The following is a 22,101-nucleotide window of genomic DNA, read 5'->3' on the forward strand; positions in this document are numbered from 1 at the left end:
CAATTCCTTAAGCTGCTTTTATGTTACTTATGTAACGTGAGTCAACATGAGTTGCCTCCTGTCCCAAAAGCCACAGTTGTCCTCATTTTCATAGGCATGTCCCACATCCTACAAACATAATGAGTCTTATATTTATTTGAGGGGAAGCAACATTTTCCACAGCATTTCCCCTAGAGTTGTTCCTATCATCCAACACAATTAACACACCCCTGCTTCCACCCTCACTTTCCAGCCACCAGGATGAGGAGTAAACAGTAATAAATTACACCACAAATAATGTGGTTTGCCACCTACATGCAGCATCCTCCATAATCCATGGGCCCAACTTATAAAAATGTGGGCACTGAGCTGGAAATCTTAAATCAGTATGCATACATTTTAATTAAATGAGTTTCAGTTCACAAGAGCGGAGATAGCCCTAATAGAATGCAGCTCAACTAAGGGTCTGGCTTAGTAAGGTAGTGAGAATGTTTAGAGGACAAAGTCTCTGGGGCTATAGTTTATTATTCAGCAATTTAGGCACAGGGAGAATGGATTGTTTCTAATTAAACTGTAAGCCTCTCTGTCGCCAGGGTTAAAACAAAAAAGTGTTTGCCAAGGTTTCAAAAAGCCTTACTGAGATTGTGGATTCTCAACAAAGATTATGTATCTTTGATGTCCAGCTTCTCAGATATCTCAGGTGTTGGGCTGGCTCCTTACCTGAATTGAGCATAACTGAGTGTGGGAGAAAAGGTGGCTCTTAACCAACTTTACATTTCTCCAACCCTGGGGCAGGGTGGGAGGTTTGTTTTAAGCTGCAGGGGTGCCACAGAGACCACTCTGCCATCCAAGGATCAGCCACTGTGAATTCTAACCTTGCTTGGATATACCCATGACATGTCACTCCCCATTCAGACTCCCCCTGCCCCACCATGTGATGTGTGAGGCAGTAGGTGGCCTACAGCTACTTATGCTAGCCTTATGCCATCCTGGAACTCATTTACACCAGGGTAATCCTCAGCCCAAATCCTTTAGGGTAGTTTTCAAACTGCTTTGTAATGCCAGAGCAGTACAAAACGACCAGAATAGAAGATGAGAATGCAACCCTGTAGAAAGGTGGATTCACTGCGGACATACCCCTCAGGGCTGGATATAGTGTAGCAGCTCTTTTTTTTCTTGCATCTCCTGCGAGTGCTCATGGTGGTACACCCCTTCTTGTGACTCATCCCTCTGGCCAGGTCACACTTTAGTTCTGCCCTTTCCAAGGTAATAGAAGTTTGACCTTTCAGAAGGTTTTCAGTCTCTCACGCTTCTCTCAGTATTTTTAGTCATCCTTATGCCCTTCTCAGAGGTCTCTTCTTCCCTAGTGGCTAGTAGGGAACCATGGCCCACTCACTAAAATGGATTCCAATCCAGCAACACTATAACCAGCAGCCAAAGTCTCGTCTCTGCTGCTGCATCCCTTTGACTTCTTCCTATTCTAGTCTTTTCTCAGACCATCTCTCCACATCCTCTCTTCATTCACCCTTCTTTCAGAAAATAGGAATCTCAGGGCTCCCCCTGGAATCCCTAAACAAAATTCCAAATCCAAAAATATAGATAAAGCAATTTCTATCCTCCCCAGGCTTGGCCTTTCAACCCACTCTGTTCTTCAGTTGAAGACCTCTTCAGACTCTCTCCTTGGAAGTCCATATTCTGCCTTTTTGTGAGTGCTCCCCAATGTAGCATGTTCCACCCTGCTAGCTGCTTGCTTTCTCTTATGGCCTTTTGCCAGACTTCTCTTCTCAGGAGAGGTTCCCATGGCCAACTCTCTCTAGACTCCCTCCTTGACCCTGCCAGTCTCTCCATTCCCTAGTGTGAAGACAGGGGGTGCAGCATTCTCTCTAGTCACTATCCAACTCCTTCCCCTGCTGGGCTTCATCTTTAATTAAACCTGGCCCATCCCAAAGGTGCAGCTAGGTAGCACAATTGGTCTCTCAGGCACACCATAACCCTTTTATTGCCTGTGTGGGATACACCCCTCATCACAAACTCATTAAATTCTTTTACTGCTAGGAGTGTGCAACCTCTTCTCTTCCTCATCCTCTGGAATAATTTCCCAAATCATCCATAGTTCATATGGCATCAATTGGGGCTCATGTTCTGTCTGCATCCCATAGTTATCTAAATTAGATACTGTAGGTCAGTGGGTGACAATTTGTCTCTTTCATGTAGATATCCATACTTCACACTAATAATAAAACAAAGATAATACAATGTCATACAAAAGATGTGTTTTTCAGTGTATGTTTGTTCTAGCAGGAAACATTCTGAGGTGCCGTCCCATAAAGATAAGCTTTGCCTGGTATTTTTTCATACCTTTGTCTTTTATTTTCTTTTAATGTGGATGGTCACCCCATTAGTTCACCTGTTCCATTGGTCTGTCCTTGCTAGATTGTGCTGTATTGTCATTCATTTTAGACCATGAGTAATATTTTCAGGAGTGCCTTACTGAAAAAGCATCCAATGGAACTCATGTGCTTTTAAAATTTTTACCTCCACACCTACTTCCATCCTTAACAAAATGGGTCTTGGAGACTTAAAAGCTCAGATACTCTATTTGTTTAAGAGCGTATAGCCTAATGAGCTGGATAAGCTAATGAAAATGCATTATTTTGAACTCTGTATATCAGCATGGTAAAAACAATGAAAAGGATATAAGATCTGATCTGTATGGGGGTAAAAAACCCACCTGGAAGTGACTATGTAGTGAGTCCCATGATCCAGTCCTGTCAGCTTCACACATTTACCAACAAGCTCTACCCAATTCTAGAAAGTAAAACATTTGTATACCCCCATCCAAATCCAGGAGCCCTCTAATGGTTAATAAAAACTGAAGCAACAGAATGTCACTTTTGAACAACAGGGAACTGACTAGCGGTGCCTTGCTTCATTATCCTGTCCCTAACTGTGTCTTGTTGTTACTTCCTTGTGGGAAGGCAGTGTAGCCTAATGAGTAGGGCACTAGATTGGATTCAAGAGACTTGGCTTCAATTCCCAGATCTACCACTACTTTGCTAGGTGACTTTCAGCAATGCTATTCTCTCCTGGGCTTCAGTTTCCCCATCTGTAAAATGGGTGCCACAAAAGGGAATATGGATACTGACTGCTGTTGTAAAGGACTTAGTAATTTCCATTTGTAGATTTCAATCTCAAAACTTGGTATTATGCCTAATTTACCATAATTATTATACTTTATTTTACTAGCTTAAATTTTATTCTGACCTATATTGTGGAGGCACTTCTACTTGATTGTTTAGTTTCCTCTCTTCAGATGTTCTTACTTTCTCATCATCCAACAACAGATGTAGTAGCTGGATATTTTTCAGGCTACCCCAAGTGTTCTGTAAAACCATTATTTTGTTTGTTTTCTTCTCTTTCTCTTGTTGCTTAGTTTTATCTGAGTATTTTATCCTCAGGGACTTTGTTAATATGTGATCACTTTGTATCTGTTGTGTTCTTTCCGGGAGGTAGTTTAGTTTAGAGGGGAAACAATTTGTACACAAATATATCTCAAACTGTTGAATTCAGTATCTCTAGTTTTCCAATTCCCTCCTTTTGAAAGCTGTGTCCCTGCATGCTCTGGCACAATAATTAGAGGCAGCTGTTGCCCAAGACTTCAATTGTATTTGTAATTTTCCTCAGATAATAAGCAAAGAGATTCACTTACATTCCAGGTTGTCCACAGGGACTTTCATGGGACCAATGAGATAGTGATAGGGAGAAGGCTGAGAGAGAAGAAGATTGCAGAAAATGAGACCCCTTTCAAATAGTAAATTCCTTCTAGTCGCCTTTTCAGTTCAGCCAAAATTGTCAATATAAACTTAGTTTGCCAAAGACAAAAAAGTTAAATTTAGGCTTTAACCCCAGATTGACTTATCTGGGCTTCTTTTCTGTTCCCATGCAACCCCCACACTGATAGTGAAGCCATGGTATATCATTATATGTATTTTTATGTTTAGAAAAATGGACTGTATTACCAACGTCAAAGAAGAATCAAGCTAGCAGTCGTTAGCATAAAGAGAGAAATGCAATGGTCAGCTGCAGCCAGGAGGGTCCATAGGATCTTAAACTCCTTGAATAATTGTATTGTTAAAAACTATTATGGCTGAGACTTTCAAAGCTTCCTAAGGGTCCTAGATGCACAACTCATTAAACTTTAATGGGAAATGTGTACCTAACCCCCTTAGGTAGCTTTGAAAATCTCCATTTACATTATTTTCCATGGCATATGTGATAGATGCCTTTATCATAAAACTTTGACCTTCACTCTGCCCACCAAACCATGTTCACTAGGACTTCTCCCAACATTCTAAAACTTGGAATAACTTCAGAAATCAGCTAAAGAAAAAAAGACCACCAGAGAGACATTGCTTTTTTCTCCTTCCCAGTATTAAGCCTGGAACAGAGACAGGTTTAAGGTCTGATGTCTTGACATTTTAGGCCTAGATACCATTTTTTATACCATTAGAAAGGGGAAGAGCCAGCCTTAGAATATTTGGGCAGGCCTGAGAAGCTATTTTGGGAAGAAAATCTAAAGAAACAACCTATTTCCATCCATCTTTACTATACCATTGTGAACAGAGACAGTCTGAGAAGCATTTGTGAGACAATTCTCTAGGATTTGCCCTGCATGTTACACTCATTTTACATAGCATAACACCGTCCACTCCAGCCTCAAAGGCAGGGGGAAAGAGGATAGTGGACTGGTGGGAAAGAGGATAGTGACTCTTAAGGTCCATTCCCCCCCAGAAGAGGGATGGTGACTGGGAGAGTGAGGAAGGCATCATCTGAGTGGGTGTGAAGGCTGGTGGAGCTCAGATAAACCACTAACCCCACACACACACCCAAGAGGGGGTATATAAACTGTCCCTCCAATCGGAGCCCCTTCTCATGCCTAGATTGCAAGTGGACTTAGGGGAAGGCATCCCATAAAGAAGCTGGGGAATGGGTCCTAATATTTGGTAGAATATGGAGACAGCTTCATTTATCCAACCCGGTCATAAATATAAAGGGAAGGCTAACCATCTTTAAATCCCTCCTGACCAGAGGAAAAAACCCTTTCACCTGTAAAGGATTAAGAAGCTAAAAATAACCTCGCTGGCACCTGACCAAAATGACCCATGAGGAGACAAAACATTTTCAAAGTGGGGGGAGGACAAAGGGTTCTCTCCGTCTGTGTGTTGCTTTGGGCCGGGACCAGAGCAGGAATGCAGGTCAGAACTCCTGTAAAGGGCTAATAAGCAATCTAGTTAGATATGCGTTAGATTCTGTTTTGTTTACATGACTGATAAAATAAGTTGTACTGAATGGAATGTATATTCCTGTTTTTGTCTTTTTGTAACTTAAGGTTTTGCCTAGTGGGATTCTTTATGTTTTGAATCTGATTACCCTGTAAGGTATTTACCATCCTGATTTTACAGAGGTGATTCTTTTACTTTTTCTTTAATTAAAATTCTTTTTTAAGAACCTGATTGCTTTTTCATTGTTCTTAAGATCCAAGGGTTTGGGTCTGTGTTCACCTAAGCAATTTGGTGAGGATTTTTATCAAGCCTTCCCCAGGAAAGGGGGTGTAGGATTTGGGGGAGAAAGACGTTTCTAAGTGGGTTCTTTCCCTGTTACATATTTGTTAAGACGCTTGGTGGTGGCAGCAATAAAGTCCAAGGGCAAAAGGTAAAATAGTTTGTACCTTGGGGAAGTTTTAACCTAAGTTGGTAAAAATAAAGCTTCACAAACCCCTTAACCCTTACATGAGGGGAGGGCAGTGCGGTGGTGGGGTGATGGCAGCCCTCCACCAGCTGGAAATGATTAAGAAGGTAATCATGACCTGCACTGTATGAGTTATTGCTGGATAGTTCCCAGATGAGTTAATATTGGTTTTAATTCAGTTACATGTAGGAATAAAGAATATAAGTCATACTTACAGGGTGGAGGACCCTGGGGGTGAAAATTAAATGTTTAATCTTCTGTGTGGAGCTTACACAGAATATCACACAACAAATCCTGATTCTCTGTATGCAGCTCTTCTTTTATCTCATTCTTTCTATAGTGTACAGAGAATTAATAATTACCTTAGCAGGTATTTTGACTGACACACACACACACACACACACCAATCAACGCCCTCTGTTCACTCTCCCTCTCACCTTCAGAAAACATAAGTGAACACAAGCAAACATTTAATAACCCATTAAAAGGTCATAATTTCAAAATTACACAGTCCTTTTCTTTTAAGTCCCTCTCCCCTTCTCTGCTTTTCTCAGCCCTTTCTTTATCCTGTTGCCTCACATACTTTAATCATTCCTTTCTTTCTTATATACTCTTGTCTTGGATCAACCTCTCTTTCTTCTTCCCTTTTCTCCAAGTTGCTCAGTCACTACTTCTCTTGTGTCTTGATTTTCAGCTTGTCTTTTTCATCTTATCTTTTGCACACTACCTTCCTAAGGTCATTTTAATAGACTGTTTGTCAGGGATGGTCTAGATACTTAGTCCTGCCTCAGTACAGGGGACTGGACTAGATGACCTCTCAAGTTCCCTCCCAGTCCTACATTTCTATGATTTTATGGTACCACAGCCTGTGGGCCATTACCCCTGTGTTGTACTAAACTGGTGCTTCAGGAAACAGCCCTTCCTTTTCAAAGTGGCTACTAATTGAACAGGCCTAAAACAAGTTCTGTTCTATTCTATTCAGGTTCTTATACCACACCCACCACCACAGAACCTGAAATATTGACTCAGTTAATGGGGAGAGAGAGAGAGAATCCGATGGTAGGAATCTGCAACAGAGGGATGGAGAAAAATAAATTCAATGCAACAGAGTAAAGACTAGTATTGGAGCCCCATTGTAGTAAGCATTGTATATATACACACAGAGAGAGAGAGAGCGCGCGCGCGAGCCCCTTCCCCAAAGACCTTACAATCTAATTAGACCAGACACACAAAGAATGGTAGAAGGGAACTATTCTCCTTATTTTACAAATGAGGAACCCACACATGGAGAGACTCAGGGCCAGATTTTCAAAAGCACTTAGCTTTTCAATGAGGGCTGTTGAGCATTTCTGAAAATCTGGCCATATAAAAATAAAGGGTGAGATTTTCAAAGGCAGAAAAGGCAGTTAGCCACTCAAAAATTCCCACTTAAAAAACCCCTCACCAATGAGAGCATGGTATCTAACTCCCATTCACGCCTTTGAAATCTGAGTAAAATAAATGAATTGCTCAAGGTCAAAAAGGAAATTTGTGGTAACCAAGATAGGAATTAAAACCAGAGCTCCTCAATCCTAATCTAATCCCTTATCCCCAAATCCATCCTTCCCTCTTTCCATATTTGTCAAGTTATTCCATTGTTCTTCCTTTGTCACTAGTTTTACTTCGAGTATCACCCTACTTCTCTCCTTCTATATCACCCAGCCTCTCTTCTCCCCCTCGCCACAGATTTAACTCTATCCCCAGCAAGATTTCTAACTCAAAAGTATTTTTAGATATTATCCTGCATACCTCCCTGCTTTTTACAGTGTTATATTAGCTATTGCCTCTGTTCAGATTTGGAGAGAGGACAATGTTTATCCCCTGCCATTGCCCATCCACCCACACTTCCATCGATAGGGATAAGGTCTTTACAGGAACAGTCCCCTCCAAGAATGCATCTAGTTGGTAAAATCCTTGTCTCAATTATGAAAATGTAAAACAGTTAAAAATCACTAGGAAAATACCTTGATGCTTATTCCATTTTCATGTATGGGAACAATAAGGCTACAGATCCATCTTTTGTATAACTACTCCACTGAATTCAAACCTTACTACAAAAGCATACAGAGGCTTCTGTTAAGGCAGATACAGAAGAAAGAATAAAAGAGGAGGAGAAGACAAAATAATTCAATTAAGGTAATTGACTTGAAAACATAGGATAGCTTTATCATGCAAGTATTCTTCTTTTGTTCCACAACTACAGCAACAGGATGAGCACTCCTTGCCAATGTTGTTGGTGTGGTTTCAGTGAAAGTATTCCATCAGTATATTTCCTTTCCTCATACCAGCAGTAGAAGGTTCTTTTTATGCTGATGTTGTTGCTCATTCACCCTGTCCCTCCTTTAATCCCCTATTTCAGGAAATTAGGGAAATTCTTTGCAAGTCTTTTGTTTTTCTATCAAGTGATACTTGTGACTTGGATAACAGAACAACAGGACAGAGAAATAATCAGAAAGATATGGACATGTAAATTTGTTCTGAGGTACACAAACTACAAAAATCAGATCCTGACATGTTAGGAGTCACTGTTACCTTGCCTATCTTGTGCTGGTTTCAGAGTAGCAGCCGTGTTAGTCTGTATTCGCAAAAAGAAAAGGAATACTGGTGGCACCTTAGAGACTAACAAATTTATTAGAGCATAAGCTTTCGTGAGCTACAGCTCACTTCATCGGATGCATTTGGTGGAAAATACAGAGGGGAGATCTATATACACACACAGAGAACATGAAACAATGGGTTTTATCATACACACTGTAAGGATAGTGATCACTTAAGATGAGCCATCACCAGCAGCACGGGGGGGAGGGAGGAAACCCTTTCATGGTGACAAGCAAGGTAGGCTATTTCCAGCACTTAACAAGAACATCTGAGGAACAGTGGGGGGTGGGGTGGGGGGGAGAAATACCATGGGGAAATAGGCTTGAATAGAGACTGGGAATGGATGAGTCATTACACAAAGTAAAACTAAGTTAATTGTATCCAGTTTGCAAATTAAAATTCCAATTTCGCAGTCTCTCGTTGGAGTCTGTTTTTGAAGGTTTTTTTGTTGAAGGATAGCCACCCTCAGGTCTGTAATCGAGTGACCAGAGATTGAAGTGTTCTCCAATTGGTTTTTGAATGTTATAATTCTTGACGTATGATTTGTATCCATTTATTCTTTTACATAGAGACTGTCCAGTTTGACCAATGTACATGGCAGAGGGGCATTGCTGGCACATGATGGCATATCACATTGGTAGATGCGCAGGTGAACAAGCCTCTGATAGTGTGGCTGATGTGATTAGGCCCTATGATGGTGTCCCCTGAATAGATATGTGGACAGAATTGGCAACGGGCTTTGTTGCAAGGATAGGTTTCTGGGTTAGTGGTTCTGTTGTGTTGTTGCTGGTGAGTATTTGCTTCAGATTGGGGGGCTGTCTGTAAGCAAGGACTGGCCTGTCTCCCAAGATCTGTGAGAGTGATGGGTCGTCCTTCAGGATGGGTTGTAGATCCTTGATGATGCGTTGGAGAGGTTTTAGTTGGGGGCTGAAGGTGATGGCTAGTGGCGTTCTGTTATTTTCTTTGTTGGGCCTGTCCTGTAGTAGGTGACTTCTGGGTACTCCTTCTAGCTCTGTCAATCTGTTTCTTCACTTCAGCAGGTGGGTATTGTAGTTGTAGGAATGCATGATAGAGATCTTGTAGGTGTTTGTCTCTGTCTGAGGGGTTGGAGCAAATGCGGTTATATCGTAGAGCTTGGCTGTAGACAATGGATCGAGTGGTATGATCTGGATGAAAGCTAGAGGCATGTAGGTAGGAATAGCGGTCAGTAGGTTTCCGATATAGGGTGGTGTTTATGTGACCATCGCTTATTAGCACTGTAGTGTCCAGGAAGTGGATCTCTTGTGTGGACTGGTCCAGGCTGAGGTTGATGGTGGGATGGAAATTGTTGAAATCCTGGTGGAATTCCTCAAGGGCTTCTTTTCCATGGGTCCAGATGATGAAGATGTCATCAATGTAGTGCAAGTAGAGTAGGGGCATTAGGGGACGAGAGCTGAGGAAGCATTGTTCTAAGTCAGCCATAAAAATGTTGGCATACTGTCCTGAAGGATGACCCATCACTCTCACGGATCTTGGGAGACAGGCCAGTCCTTGCTTACAGACAGCCCCCCAATCTGAAGCAAATACTCACCAGCAACAACACAACAGAACCACTAACCCAGGAACCTATCCTTGCAACAAAGCCCGTTGACAACTCAGCCCACATATCTATTCAGGGGACACCATCATAGGGCCTAATCACATCAGCCACACTATCAGAGGCTTGTTCACCTGCGCATCTACCAATGTGACATATGCCATTATGTGCCAGCAATGCCCCTCTGCTATGTACATTGGTCAAACTGGACAGTCTCTATGTAAAAGAATAAATGGACACAAATCATACATCAAGAATTAGAAAATTCAAAAACCAATTGGAGAACACTTCAATCTCTCTGGTCACTCGATCACAGACCTAAGAGTGGCTATCCTTCAACAAAAAAGCTTCAAAAACAGACTCCAGCGAGAGACTGCTGAATTGGAATTAATTTGCAAACTGGATACAATTAACTTAGGCTTGAATAGAGACTGGGAATGGACGAGTCATTACACAAAGTAAAACTATTTCCCCATGGTATTTCTCCCCCCCCACTGTTCCTCAGATGTTCTTGTTAACTGCTGGAAATAGCCTACCTTGCTTGTCACCATGAAAGGTTTTCCTCCCTCCCCCCGTGCTGCTGGTGATGGCTCATCTTAAGTGATCACTATCCTGCATCCGATGTAGTGAGCTGTAGCTCACGAAAGCTTATGCTCTAATAAATTTGTTAGTCTCTAAGGTGCCACAAGTACTCCTTTTCTTTTTACACATTTCCTGATACCGTTTCTTTTGGATAGGGTTCTGGAGGAATGTACAAACCAAACAGCCTTACATGTCCATTGGTGGTGATGTGAACCCAATCCTTTGTTATCCTTTAGTGCACATTCTTAAGAGTACAGCTTCTTCTTCTCCTCCTCCATTTGGAGTTGGTAGCAGTGGTATGACCCTCTGGCCCCCATCTGAGTACAAGCTCTCTCCATCCATGCCCACATCCAAATGCAGCAAGTGCCACACTGTCCAGAGAATCCCCATCTCTTTTGGAGGGAATCACTATTTACCTACAGTCTCCTCCCATGACTGTGATCATTATTCCTTTCCTTCATCTGGATGGTGAAGCAATGGCCTCCTCTTTAATAGATACCGATGCTAATACACAAATTTGCCAGCAGTTGCTGTTAAGGCACCAAGTACCCACTGGGTTTTTTATATAGCTGAAGTGCAACACTTCTGTATTGCTCCACCAACCTAGGTGCAAGCTACCAAAAGTAATTCCTAAAATCATATCTCCCATATTATATAAGGTATCATTGAAAGCAGCACTGTGTAATGTATAAGTACCTACTATAACCAACATTAATAGAATGGGAAAAATCTGAATTTTAAATTTACAAAACTATGCATGCATATAAAAATGAAGGCCATTAGATGGCTCTTAGGATTGTGTTTCAGATGTTTGAATCTAGCTATGATAGGCAGTGATTATAACTGTTCTGGGGAAAGATCACTAGTGTTTGTTCTAAACCACAAAACTTGCACAACCAAAATGTGTTACCTTGGTGACCAATGGTTGGCAGACTATAAGAAATGAAATCATAGTCTTGGGCGAGTTCCTAATGAGAAAGTCTAAGTCCATTGATTTCATTGAAGTCACCCCCAGCTTGTGGCAATGAAAAGGGGAGGAGAATCAGATCCAAATAGTGAAAAAATGGTATAGAAGTGTCCTTTTAAGACTGGAAAACTCAGAGACTCATTCTGCATTAGGGCTAAATTCTGTGCTAGAGTGAGAGTTCCACACACAGCTCACACAGGGCTGAATGTGACCATATGAAAAGAACACTTTGAAGCAGAAGAATGGTGTCAGCAAGATTCCACAAAATGACTGATTTTTCATTCTGAGATTCTGTTACTTGCTGTGACGATACTTTCAGGTGCTAGTAGTTTCTCCAGTTGTTACTTAGCCCATACTGGGCTCTCTTTAGTCTAGTATATAGAAAACTAGACTGGGATTCAGGAAATCTGAGTTCTGTTCCTGGCACTGATGCTGGCCTGCTGGGTGACCTTGGGCAAGTGATGTCACCACTCCATGCCTCAGTTTCTCCATCTGAGAAATGGAGATGACACTGTAAAGTGCTTTGAGATTCACTGATAAGTGCTTAATAAGAGCTAGGTATTATACTATCATTTCTCTTACATGTTTCAGACCTTTCTAGTTCCTGGCACTGTCACTATGTAGCACAGTAATATCTCTCTTCAAAAGGTGTGTTATCAATGTCATATTACTAAATATTGACCAGAGAAACATTAAGTGCTAAAAAAACCCAAACAATAATTCTATCCTAGGAGTATCATCATTTATTTGCCTTGCCATAGTGCCTAGGGACTAGTAACTAGTCTGGTTTATATATAACAAATAGAAGAAAGGGGAAGTTGATAGTAATGAATATAAACCAGAAGCTAGGAATTTTAGAAATCTGATAAGGGAAGGAAAGGGACAGGGAGAAATTATTTGGCTGCAGAGTTATGGACAATAAAGATTTTTTTAAAGTACATTAGGAACAAAAGGAACCCTGACAAAAGTATTTGTTCATTAGTAGAATTGTAAACACAGAAAAGGCAAAAGTATTCAATAAATATTTCTGGTTTGTATTTGGGAAAAACATATAATCATACAACACTCTTTCCATTCCACTAGTATCTCACAAGGATGTTTAACTTGAGTAGCCACTATCTGACATTTTTAAATCAGCAGGTTCAGATAATTTGTATCTGAGAGTTTTAAAAGAGCAGGCTGAGGAGTTTGCTGAACCATTAATGTTGATTTTCAATCAGGCCTGCAACATTGGGGAAGTTCCAGAAGACTTGCACCAATATTTAAAAAGGGTAAACAGGATGATAAGGGTAATATAGCCCTGTCCATCTGACAAGACAATAGAGGGGCTGATAGGGGACTCAAAAGAGAGTAATATAATTAATGCCAATCAACATGGGATTATGGAAAATAGACCTTGTCAAACAAGACTGTTTTAATGAGATTACAAATGTGGTTGATAAAGGTAATAGAGTTGATGTAATAATAAAATTTCTGTAAGGGGTTTGACTTCGTATCATATCACATTTTGACTGAAAACTAAAATGTAAAATTAATGTGGCACAGTTTAAATGGATTAAAAGTCGACTAAATACAACTATACACAGGGAATCAGGACCAAGTGGGTGTGTTTCTAAGTGGGGTTCAGCAGGGATCTGTTCTTGGTCCTATGATATTGAACATTTTTATCAATGTGGAAGAAAAATAAATTACCGATAAAGTTTGCAGGTGACAAGAATTGGTGGAGTGGAAAAATAATGAAGAGGACAAGTCACTAATACAGAGCAATCTGGATTGCTTGGTAAAATGGGTAAAAGCCAGCAATATGCATTTTATTACAGTTAAATGAAAGTGTACGCAACTAGGATTAAAGAAGGTAAGCCATATTCACAGGATGGGAGTCACTAGGAAGCAGTGACTCTGAAAAGGATTTGGAGGTTATGGTGGATAAGGAGATGCACATAAGCACCCAGTATGATGCTGTGGCCAAAAGAACTAATGCGACCCTTGGAATCCCAAGAATGAGGAGAGAGATTATTTTACCTCTGAATTTGGCAGTGATATGACCACTGCTGGAATAATGCATTCAGTTCTGTTCACAATTCAAGAAGGATGTTGATAAATTAGAGAGGGTTCAGAGAAGAGCCATGAGAATGATTAAAGAATTAGAAAACGTGCCTGATAGCGATGACTTAAGGCCCTCAATCTACTTATCTCAATGAAGAGAAGATTAAGGGGCACCTGATTACAGTCTACAAGTACCTGCATGGAGAACAAATATTTGAGAATGGGCTCTTCAATCTTGCAAAGAAACATAACACAATCCAATGGCTGGAAGTTGAAGCTAGACAAATTCAGACTGGAAATAAATCAATGAGCAATTTAACCATTGGAACAATTTACCAAGGGTCATGGTGATTCTCCATCACTGACAATTTTTAAATCAAGATTGGATGTTTTTCTAGGAACTATTTTGGGGGAGTTCTATGGCCTGTTTAATACAGGAGATCGGCCTAGATGATCACAACAGTCCCATCTGGCCTTGGAATCTGTGAGCCTTAATGTATCTATAGTGTTCTGCGCAGAAGCAAATATTGCTATATACTTTGTCATTAGGGAAAGTCAGTACAGCTTTAGCTAAAATTTCAAAGGTAACAAAACATTAGGGAAAATATTGCCAAAACATTGTTGAATGCCTTCCTAGGTGTAATTATAAGCATGGCTACTGTGAACCATTTGTCAAGGTAGGACACTGGTGAATTTCTACATTTTTTGCCAGAAGAGATTGTAATCAGCCAGCTGCAAAGAAGCAGACTTCTAGTTTGTTATAGTGAGATTTACACATCAGTTTTGACTTCCTGTTCCTCCTGGTAAAGCCTAATAATGGGATCCGAGGTACAGATTTCCAGTTCAAATTATTCTTACAACAGGAAGATTGTTACTATATGAAGAAAGAATATATTACTTGCACCTCTCAAAATACATCTAGTTTTACAGATGTTTGATAACAGAGGGTGAGCCTGGGGTGGCTTGTATGGTGTAGCACAATGAGCACATGCTTTTAGGAAAAGCCTTGAGACCACTGGAGCAAAATCTAGCAATAGACACCGAGTAATTATGGACTTGTCTCTGGCCTTTCCTTATGTGATTAGTGTTCTAGGACCTTTGCAGTTTGGAAGTACCAACCAGGTGTTTCAGCTTAAAACTTACTTTTCCTTTTATCCACAAAGAAGTTCCATTAACCTTGAGCTTGTGGTGTCAAGCAGTAATGATAGAATTTGAAGTTTATATGGCCCTTTGCACTTCCAAAAACATTTAGCAAAGATATAGCTGAAAGCAATTTGTGGAAAGTGTAAGGGCAGATAATGGAAAAATAAATATGACAGATCAACACATGATTTTAAAACAGCCCATTTAGCTGCCAACATTGTTGTCTCAATTCCATTTTATGGAATTTATTAAAACAGATCAAATTTCAGATAGGAGGGCTCTATTTTATAAAATGAGTCTATAAATGTAAGATCTTGTATTAAATCATATTTTAATACAAGTGTTTTAGACCATACTTTAATGCTTCCCCTGAATTATACATCTGCAGTTTATACAATTTATAAATGTTGCTGCCTTTAAGGAACTTGACAATGGATTGATCTAAGACCAAAGGGAAGTTCTCTAAAACCTTAGCAGGAATAAACATCAGCCTGAAAAAATGATTTTTCATACATTGCAAAAAATGAAATATCAATTTTATCAGATAAATATCTATCTATTTCAATCCACTGCAACTCTCCATTTCTGCTCATTTTCTATTACAGGAATAATGCAGGTAAGGAATCAGCATTTTGGATGAACTCTGCCTTAGTTATCCCCATGAAGCTCACTGGCTTCAAAAAGGTGACACTGGTGTAGATCAGGGATTGGCAACCTGTGGGCCGGGCCGCTTTGTTTACCTGCCGCATCCACAGGTTTGGCCGATCACAGCTCCCACTGGCCGCGGTTCACCATTCCAGGCCAATGGGGGCTGCAGGCTGGGACGGCTCTACCAATTTTGCAACCCCAAGCAGTCGCAGCCGAATTGCCACCGCCGCAACCGCGGCGGAGCTACCACTGAATTTCTGCCGCCCCCAGAACAGCAGCGGAGCTGCTGCCGAATTGCAGCCGCGGGATACGGACTGCCACCCCATTCTGAATGCTGCCCCAAGTACCTGCTTGGAAAGCTGATGCCTGGAGCCGGCCCTGGCTGCGGGAAACAGCGGCCAGCACAACCCTCAGCCCCCATTGGCCTGGAAAGCCAAACTGCAGCCAGTGGGAGCTGCAATTGGCTGAACCTGCGGACACGGCAGGTGAACAAACCGGCCGGGCCCGCCAAGGGGCTTACCCTGGCGAGCCCCGGGCCAAAGGTTGCCAATCCCTGATGTAGATGAAAGCAGAATTTGGTCCACTGTCTTCGGACAACCTGAAAAAGAGCTCTGTGTAAGCTCAAAAGCTTGTTGGTTTCATCAACAGAAGCTGGTCCAATAAGAGATATTACCTCAGTTATTAGTTTCTCTAATAACTTTTGCATAGCATCCACAGAATTTATAAGTACTTCAGAGTCCCATTTTCATACTTCCTTAACATTTTGATAGAGAAATTAGTACCAACAGCATTCCAGAGAAATCAGAGGCAGTATACCGCACAACCTAGACCAGGGGTGGCCAACCTGCGTCTCCGGAGCCACATGCGGCTCTTCAGAAGTGAATATGTAGCTCCTCGTATAGACACACTGACTCCAGGGCTGGAGTTACAGGCACCAACTTTCCAATGTGCCAGGGGGTGCTCACTGCTCAACCCCTGGCTCTGCCATAGGCCCCGCCCCCACTCCACCCCTTCCCGCTCCCTCCCCTGAGCCTGCCATGCCCTCGCTCCTTCCCCTGAGAGCCTCCTGCATTCCACAAAACAGCTGAGCGGGAGGTGGATGTGCTGATTGGCGGGGCTGCCAGTGGGTGGGAGGCACGGGGGGAAGCTGATGACGTATTACTGTGGCTCTTTGGCAATGTTCATTGGTAAATTCTGGCTCCTTCTCAGGCTCAGGTTGGCTACCCCTGACCTAGACAATATAGTGGTGATCAGTAACCTGGCATGATTGCTCCCCTGGTATATGATTAGAGATCACAGAAAAAGAGTGAAGTTTTCTCATGCTTATTTGGTCTTCTCTATGCCCAGTGTCTCTGCTAAGTTCTTCTGATGTCACCTGATGTCTATGGACCTTCCTCCTAAGAGTTTGTCATTTTACACTCAAAATTTACCTCTGTCTCATGAAGACATGAGACCAACTTTTCACCTCAATTCACTGATGTAAACTCAGAATAGGAATCTGTCATTTATTTTCCATTTGCTGCCCTTATGCTTTATAGAAATTACTTTTAGCCACATTTGTGCTAAATATTTCTTTGGAATTGCAAATAGCCATGTAAAACAGCAAATTCCACCATTATGCTTTGACCAAAAAATAAATCAATCAAGATTACTCTGGATTCACACCCATTTAATCAAGGTCAGAATCTGGATCCTGATAGTCTAATTTTTATTATGGTAAATAATGTATACTAGAAATGCTACATTAGGAAAGTGAGATATGAAACAATGTCATCTTCTGTCATCCATGTCTTTATTATCTCCAGATTAGACTCCTGTAATGTGCTCTACACCTTTTATCTGTCTGGAAACTGGTGCTGAATGCATAGCTCATTTGCTAAGGGGAACATCTTTCCAGGATCACATGACATCAAGTACTTTTAGATCTGCACTGACAATCCATTCGGTACCAGCTAGAATTTAAGGTGCTGGTTTTGACCCATAAAAGAAAACAGCAGAAGGCAGCACGGGTTCTATTTCTGTGTGATCTGGGGCAATTAATTTCACTTTTCTGGACCTGTTTTCCCTCCCAGCCTTTGTCAGTTTTGTCTATTTAGGTTGTAAACTCTTCAGGGCGGGGACTGTCTTTTACTGTACTTGTAAAAGTGGGACCCTGATCTCAGCTGGAGATTCCAGGTGCTACCATAATACAATCAACCACCCCAAAATTGCCTGCGGCCTACTTATTTGAAATACCACCTCTATCCCCAGGACATACTGCCACAGCAGCAATGCCTAGGCTGGAGGCTCACTTATATAAAGGGGGGGGGGGCGCGGGGAGAGAGCTGATAAGCTGTTCTCTAAACATTTTCAGACTGGGGGAGGGGGGAGGAGTGAGTTCCAAAATAGTCCTAGTCTGTCAACATTCAGAACAGGCTATGAGGCACATGTGTTTTCATAAACAGAGAGAAACTGGGAGGACTCATGTGGGAGGTCACAGAGGCTGCAAATATGATTTTAGCTACTAGGTTGTGATTTATGTTGTGTTTGGGTGAAGAGGGGTTCTTGCTATACTCCTTGACCCATTTAAAAATACAGTTGTATCTGGGGGAAGGGATGGACACTCCTTTTTATGGAATGTGTATATAAAATTAAAACAAATACATTAATACATATAATTGTGAGATTGCTGCATTGATATCTAACAGCCCACATTCTTGGATCAATGCCCTATATGCTGGCCCTTGGAGGCTCGGAGGCATAGCTTCCCTGCTTTACCTTCTGGCCCTGTCTACACTCTGCTCCCACCTGTCATGAAACTGTGTTTAAACAAGATTTAAAAATATAAATAAAATCAGCACACACTTCAGGCGTTTTCCAGGGCTCCCAGTCTCAATAAACATACCAACATATCTATTCAGGGGACACCATCATAGGGCCTAATCACATCAGCCACACTATCAGAGGCTCGTTCACCTGCACATCAACCAATGTGATATTGCCATCATGTGCCAGCAATTCCCCTCTGCCATGTACATTGGTCAAACTGGACAGTCTCTATGTAAAAGACTAAATGGACACAAACCAGACATCAAGAATAACATTCAAAAACCAATTGGAGAACGCTTCAATCTCTTTGGTCACTCTATTACAGACCTAAAAGTTGCAATTCTTCAACCATCGGTAATTAATTGATCTTTAAATATTCATGGTAAATAGGCCCAATGGCCTGTGATGGGATATTAGATGGGTGGGATCTGAGTTACCCAGGAAAGAATTTTCTGTAACATCTGGCTGGTGAATCTTGCCCATATGATCAGGGTTTAGCTGATCGCCATATTTGGGGTCAGGAAGGAATTTTCCTCCAGGGCAGATTGGAAGAGGCCCTGGAGGTTTTTCACCTTCCTCTGTAGCATGGGTCACTTGCTGGAGGAGACTCTGCTCCTTGAAGTTTTTAAGCCACGATTTGAGGACTTCAATAGCTCAGACATAGGTGAGGTTTTTCGCAGGAGTGGGAGGGTAAGCTTCTGTGGCCTGTGTTGTGCAGGAGGTCAGACTAGATGATCATAATGGTCCCTTCTGACTTTGTATCTATGAAACAAAAAACACTTCAGAAACAGACTCCAATGAGAGACTGCTGAATTGGAATTGATTTGCAAACTGGATACAATTAACTTAGGCCTGAATAAAGACTAGGAGTGGATGGGTCATTACACAATGTAAAAACTATTCCCCCCACTGTTCCTCAGATGTTCTTGTCAACTGCTGGAAATGGCCTCCCTTGATCATCACTACAAAAGGTTCTCCTCCCACCCCGCTCTCCTGCTGGTAATAGCTCACCTTACCTGATCACTCTCATTACAGTGTGTATGGTAACACCCATTGTTTCATGTTCTCTATGTATATAAATCTCTCCTCTGTTTTTTCCACCAAATGCATCCGATGAAGTGAGCTGTAGCTCATGAAAGCTTATGCTCAAATAAATTTGTTAGTCTCTAAGGTGCCACAAGTACTCCTTTTCTTTTTGCTAATAGAGACTAACACAGCTGCTACTCTGATACCAAAAACTGACATTTAGGATCCAGGGATCCCAAAGTGCTTTCCAAACTTTGGAATTTAATCTAATAAAAAATGAGAGAACATTGGATCCAAATGTATATATACAGGGAACACTGCAAATACTACATAACAGTATAGGGTAGAAAACATAGGCCAATAAATAGAGAATACCACAATACTTCATACCTTGTCCTCCTATGGGACTAGATTTTGAGTTGGACTACGCACAGGAATAAGAGGTGGTAACAATCCTTCCCCCTTCCTACCACCACCATTATAAAGGGATAAAAATTCTCTATTGTTGGGCGTCTTTAAATAGAAGTTACTGTCTTTATAGAAGTTATGCTTTTGTTCAACCACAAGCGTTTGGGCTAGACGCAGTATTCACTTGGTGACATTCTATGACCTCCGTTATGCAGAAAGCCAGACTAGATGGTCATAATGGTCTTTCTAGTCTTCAAGTCTGTTAATCCCTGCATGGACTACAGGTCCAGACACACAAATGTAAACAGGTACACCAATTGCATGAAGTCCAGTTCTAAGCTTTTTTTCCTACTTGTGTGCATAGCAGGTTGGATGTGAGGGGTAGAACCCTAGATTGACCACTTTCCAACATGGGAAATGTTGTAATTGGCAACCTGTATTGCCCACAAGCCAATTACTAAACCCCATGGGTAAGGTAGAAGCACAGGGGAGTAGCTTCAGAAGTATGTCTCTGAAGCACAGCACCCCTGGGGCAACATCTGGGGTTGTACAGGTTGTGCATCATCCCATACGTTGGACAGCGTCTAAAGACATATGATACAGCTCCAACATTGTCCCAAGGGGTCCCGCACTTCCAGGCAGTTTATGCTAGTATCAGAGACTCACTGGGACCCTCCATGTAGCCCTTCTCTCTCTGGAGCCAGGGTACAGTATACTAAGCCCTTTTCATCATAAGCCAGCAAGAAGGTTGGTGAGAACTCCCAGTCTTGTTTGTCCCTACAGGCTTATTCCAAAACAGTTTAGCCTCCTGTCCTGACAGGAGCCTGTCTTCTCCTCCCAGGAAGAGTTTCTGTAGTGGCAGGAACCCACCCTCTACTCTGGGTTCTAGCCAAGGAACCCTAATGACAGCAACTGTTGGCAGCCAACCTTTCACTGCCAGAATTGCTACAGTTCCCTAGACCACTCCTCCACAGCTCAACCACTTCCCTCTCTTAACACCTCTTTCACCCTTACCTTAGGGGGCCCTTTCCAGTGGCTTGAGGACATCTTCATTACCTCACCCTTCAGCCACACTTCCTCTCCCCTAGCTCTCTTTGGCCTGTCTGGAGTGAGTCCTTTTATAGTATCAGAGGGACCTTAATTGGAGTCAGGTGGTCACATTAGCTTAATAGCCTGACCTGACTCTTTGCAGGTTAAATGAAGTCAGGTGTTCTCATTAGCCTAACAGCTTCAACTGACTCTTTGCAGGCTAATTGGAGTCATGTGTCTACCTTAACCTGGAGCAGCCCCTGCTCTGGTCAGACAGGGAAAAGAAAACTGCTTCTCCAGTGGTCAGTAGATTGGCCTCTAACTCCTCTCCTATAGCCCTCTGACCTAGAGGGAGGTGGAAGGCTGCTAGTGCTAGGCTCTCGCTGAAGCTCCTCCAGCAACTCAGCTGGCTGGGCCAGACCCTCGCACCCTTATCTGCTAGCTGGCTGATCCCCCCCCCCCACACACTTGGTTGCTGCTACTCCTGCTGTAGCCCCTTGGTGGGGCTTCTGGCCCACTCCCCAGAGAAGGGGAGTGAGAGACCCCAGCCCAGCCATTGCTACTGTGAACACCATCACCAGCTGAGAGGGGTCCTTCCTGCCTGACCACTGGATTGCCTACTGGAACTGCTGCTGAGTTTGCTGCCTAGGAGCTGCTGGAGCCTCGAGGAGGAAGAAGAGGACCATCAGCTCCTGGGGGAGCGTGCAGAGACTCTACAGACCATAGTGGAGGGGGCCTTCCAACCAAGGACTGAGTAACTTTTGAACTGTGCTCTTGTGGTGGGGGTCTGGGGTGGGGCATGGAGCCTGCCCCCTGGTCCATCTGTGTCCCCCCCCCCTTCCCGGTGTCCCCTCCACCATCCCTAGTGTACACTTACCATCTGCCTCAGCTCCTGCCTCAAGGACTCAGCTGCTTGCTTGGCTTGCTGTGCCCTTTCACCACCATTTGGGCCTGGAGCAGCAGCCAGCAAACATTGAGTCTTTTGCAAGCGCATGTGGGTACATGTGCTCTTCCCTGCAGCTGTCTCCCTCTCTCTCTCCTTTTTGCCCCAGCCCCTCAGCAGCTTTAGTTTGCCTGCCCCACCCCTTTCCCTTTGCAGTTTTGTTTGCCCCACCCCAGCCTCTAATGCTAGCCCCTTTGGTTTCGCTGTCCTATCCCCAGCCTGGTTGTCATCTCCCATCCCCCCACCCCTGGTTCCTCTGCCCTGACTGGCCCTTTGCTCTGTGCACCCATGCCCCCTCCCATGTGCTTGTGCCCTCCCTTATTTCAGTTTGAACCCATCTCACTGCACCCCCCACAATGCAATTATAGCCCCCGCGTCCCCTAGTGCAGCTAGAGGAGCTGGAATCCCATCTTGTGCTGGTGAGTGAACCCCTGCAAGTCCTTGATAGCCCCCTGCATCCAGCCCCCCCGCCCCATTCTGGCGCCCTACTCCCTTGCCTGCAACCTAGCAGGGAGGAGTGGTTGACCTGCTTCCCCCTTTCCTACCCCCCCCCCCCCCCAG

At 42.8% G+C, this 22,101-nt stretch overlaps 1 long non-coding RNA gene across 1 annotated transcript; it reads right to left on the reverse strand.

The window, feature by feature from the left end:
* Positions 1-451: 451 nt before the first annotated feature.
* Positions 452-20,646, reverse strand: LOC119847025. Its single transcript, XR_005290053.2, has 4 exons — positions 20,583-20,646; positions 5,943-6,061; positions 3,689-3,746; positions 452-2,209 (listed from the first exon to the last, which is right to left on the reverse strand). It is a non-coding gene; the product is annotated as an uncharacterized LOC119847025 (long non-coding RNA).
* Between the last annotated feature and the right edge of the window lie 1,455 nt (positions 20,647-22,101).

This window comes from Dermochelys coriacea, chromosome 1, assembly GCF_009764565.3.
Source record: "Dermochelys coriacea isolate rDerCor1 chromosome 1, rDerCor1.pri.v4, whole genome shotgun sequence".
Taxonomy (NCBI): Eukaryota; Metazoa; Chordata; order Testudines; family Dermochelyidae; genus Dermochelys; species Dermochelys coriacea.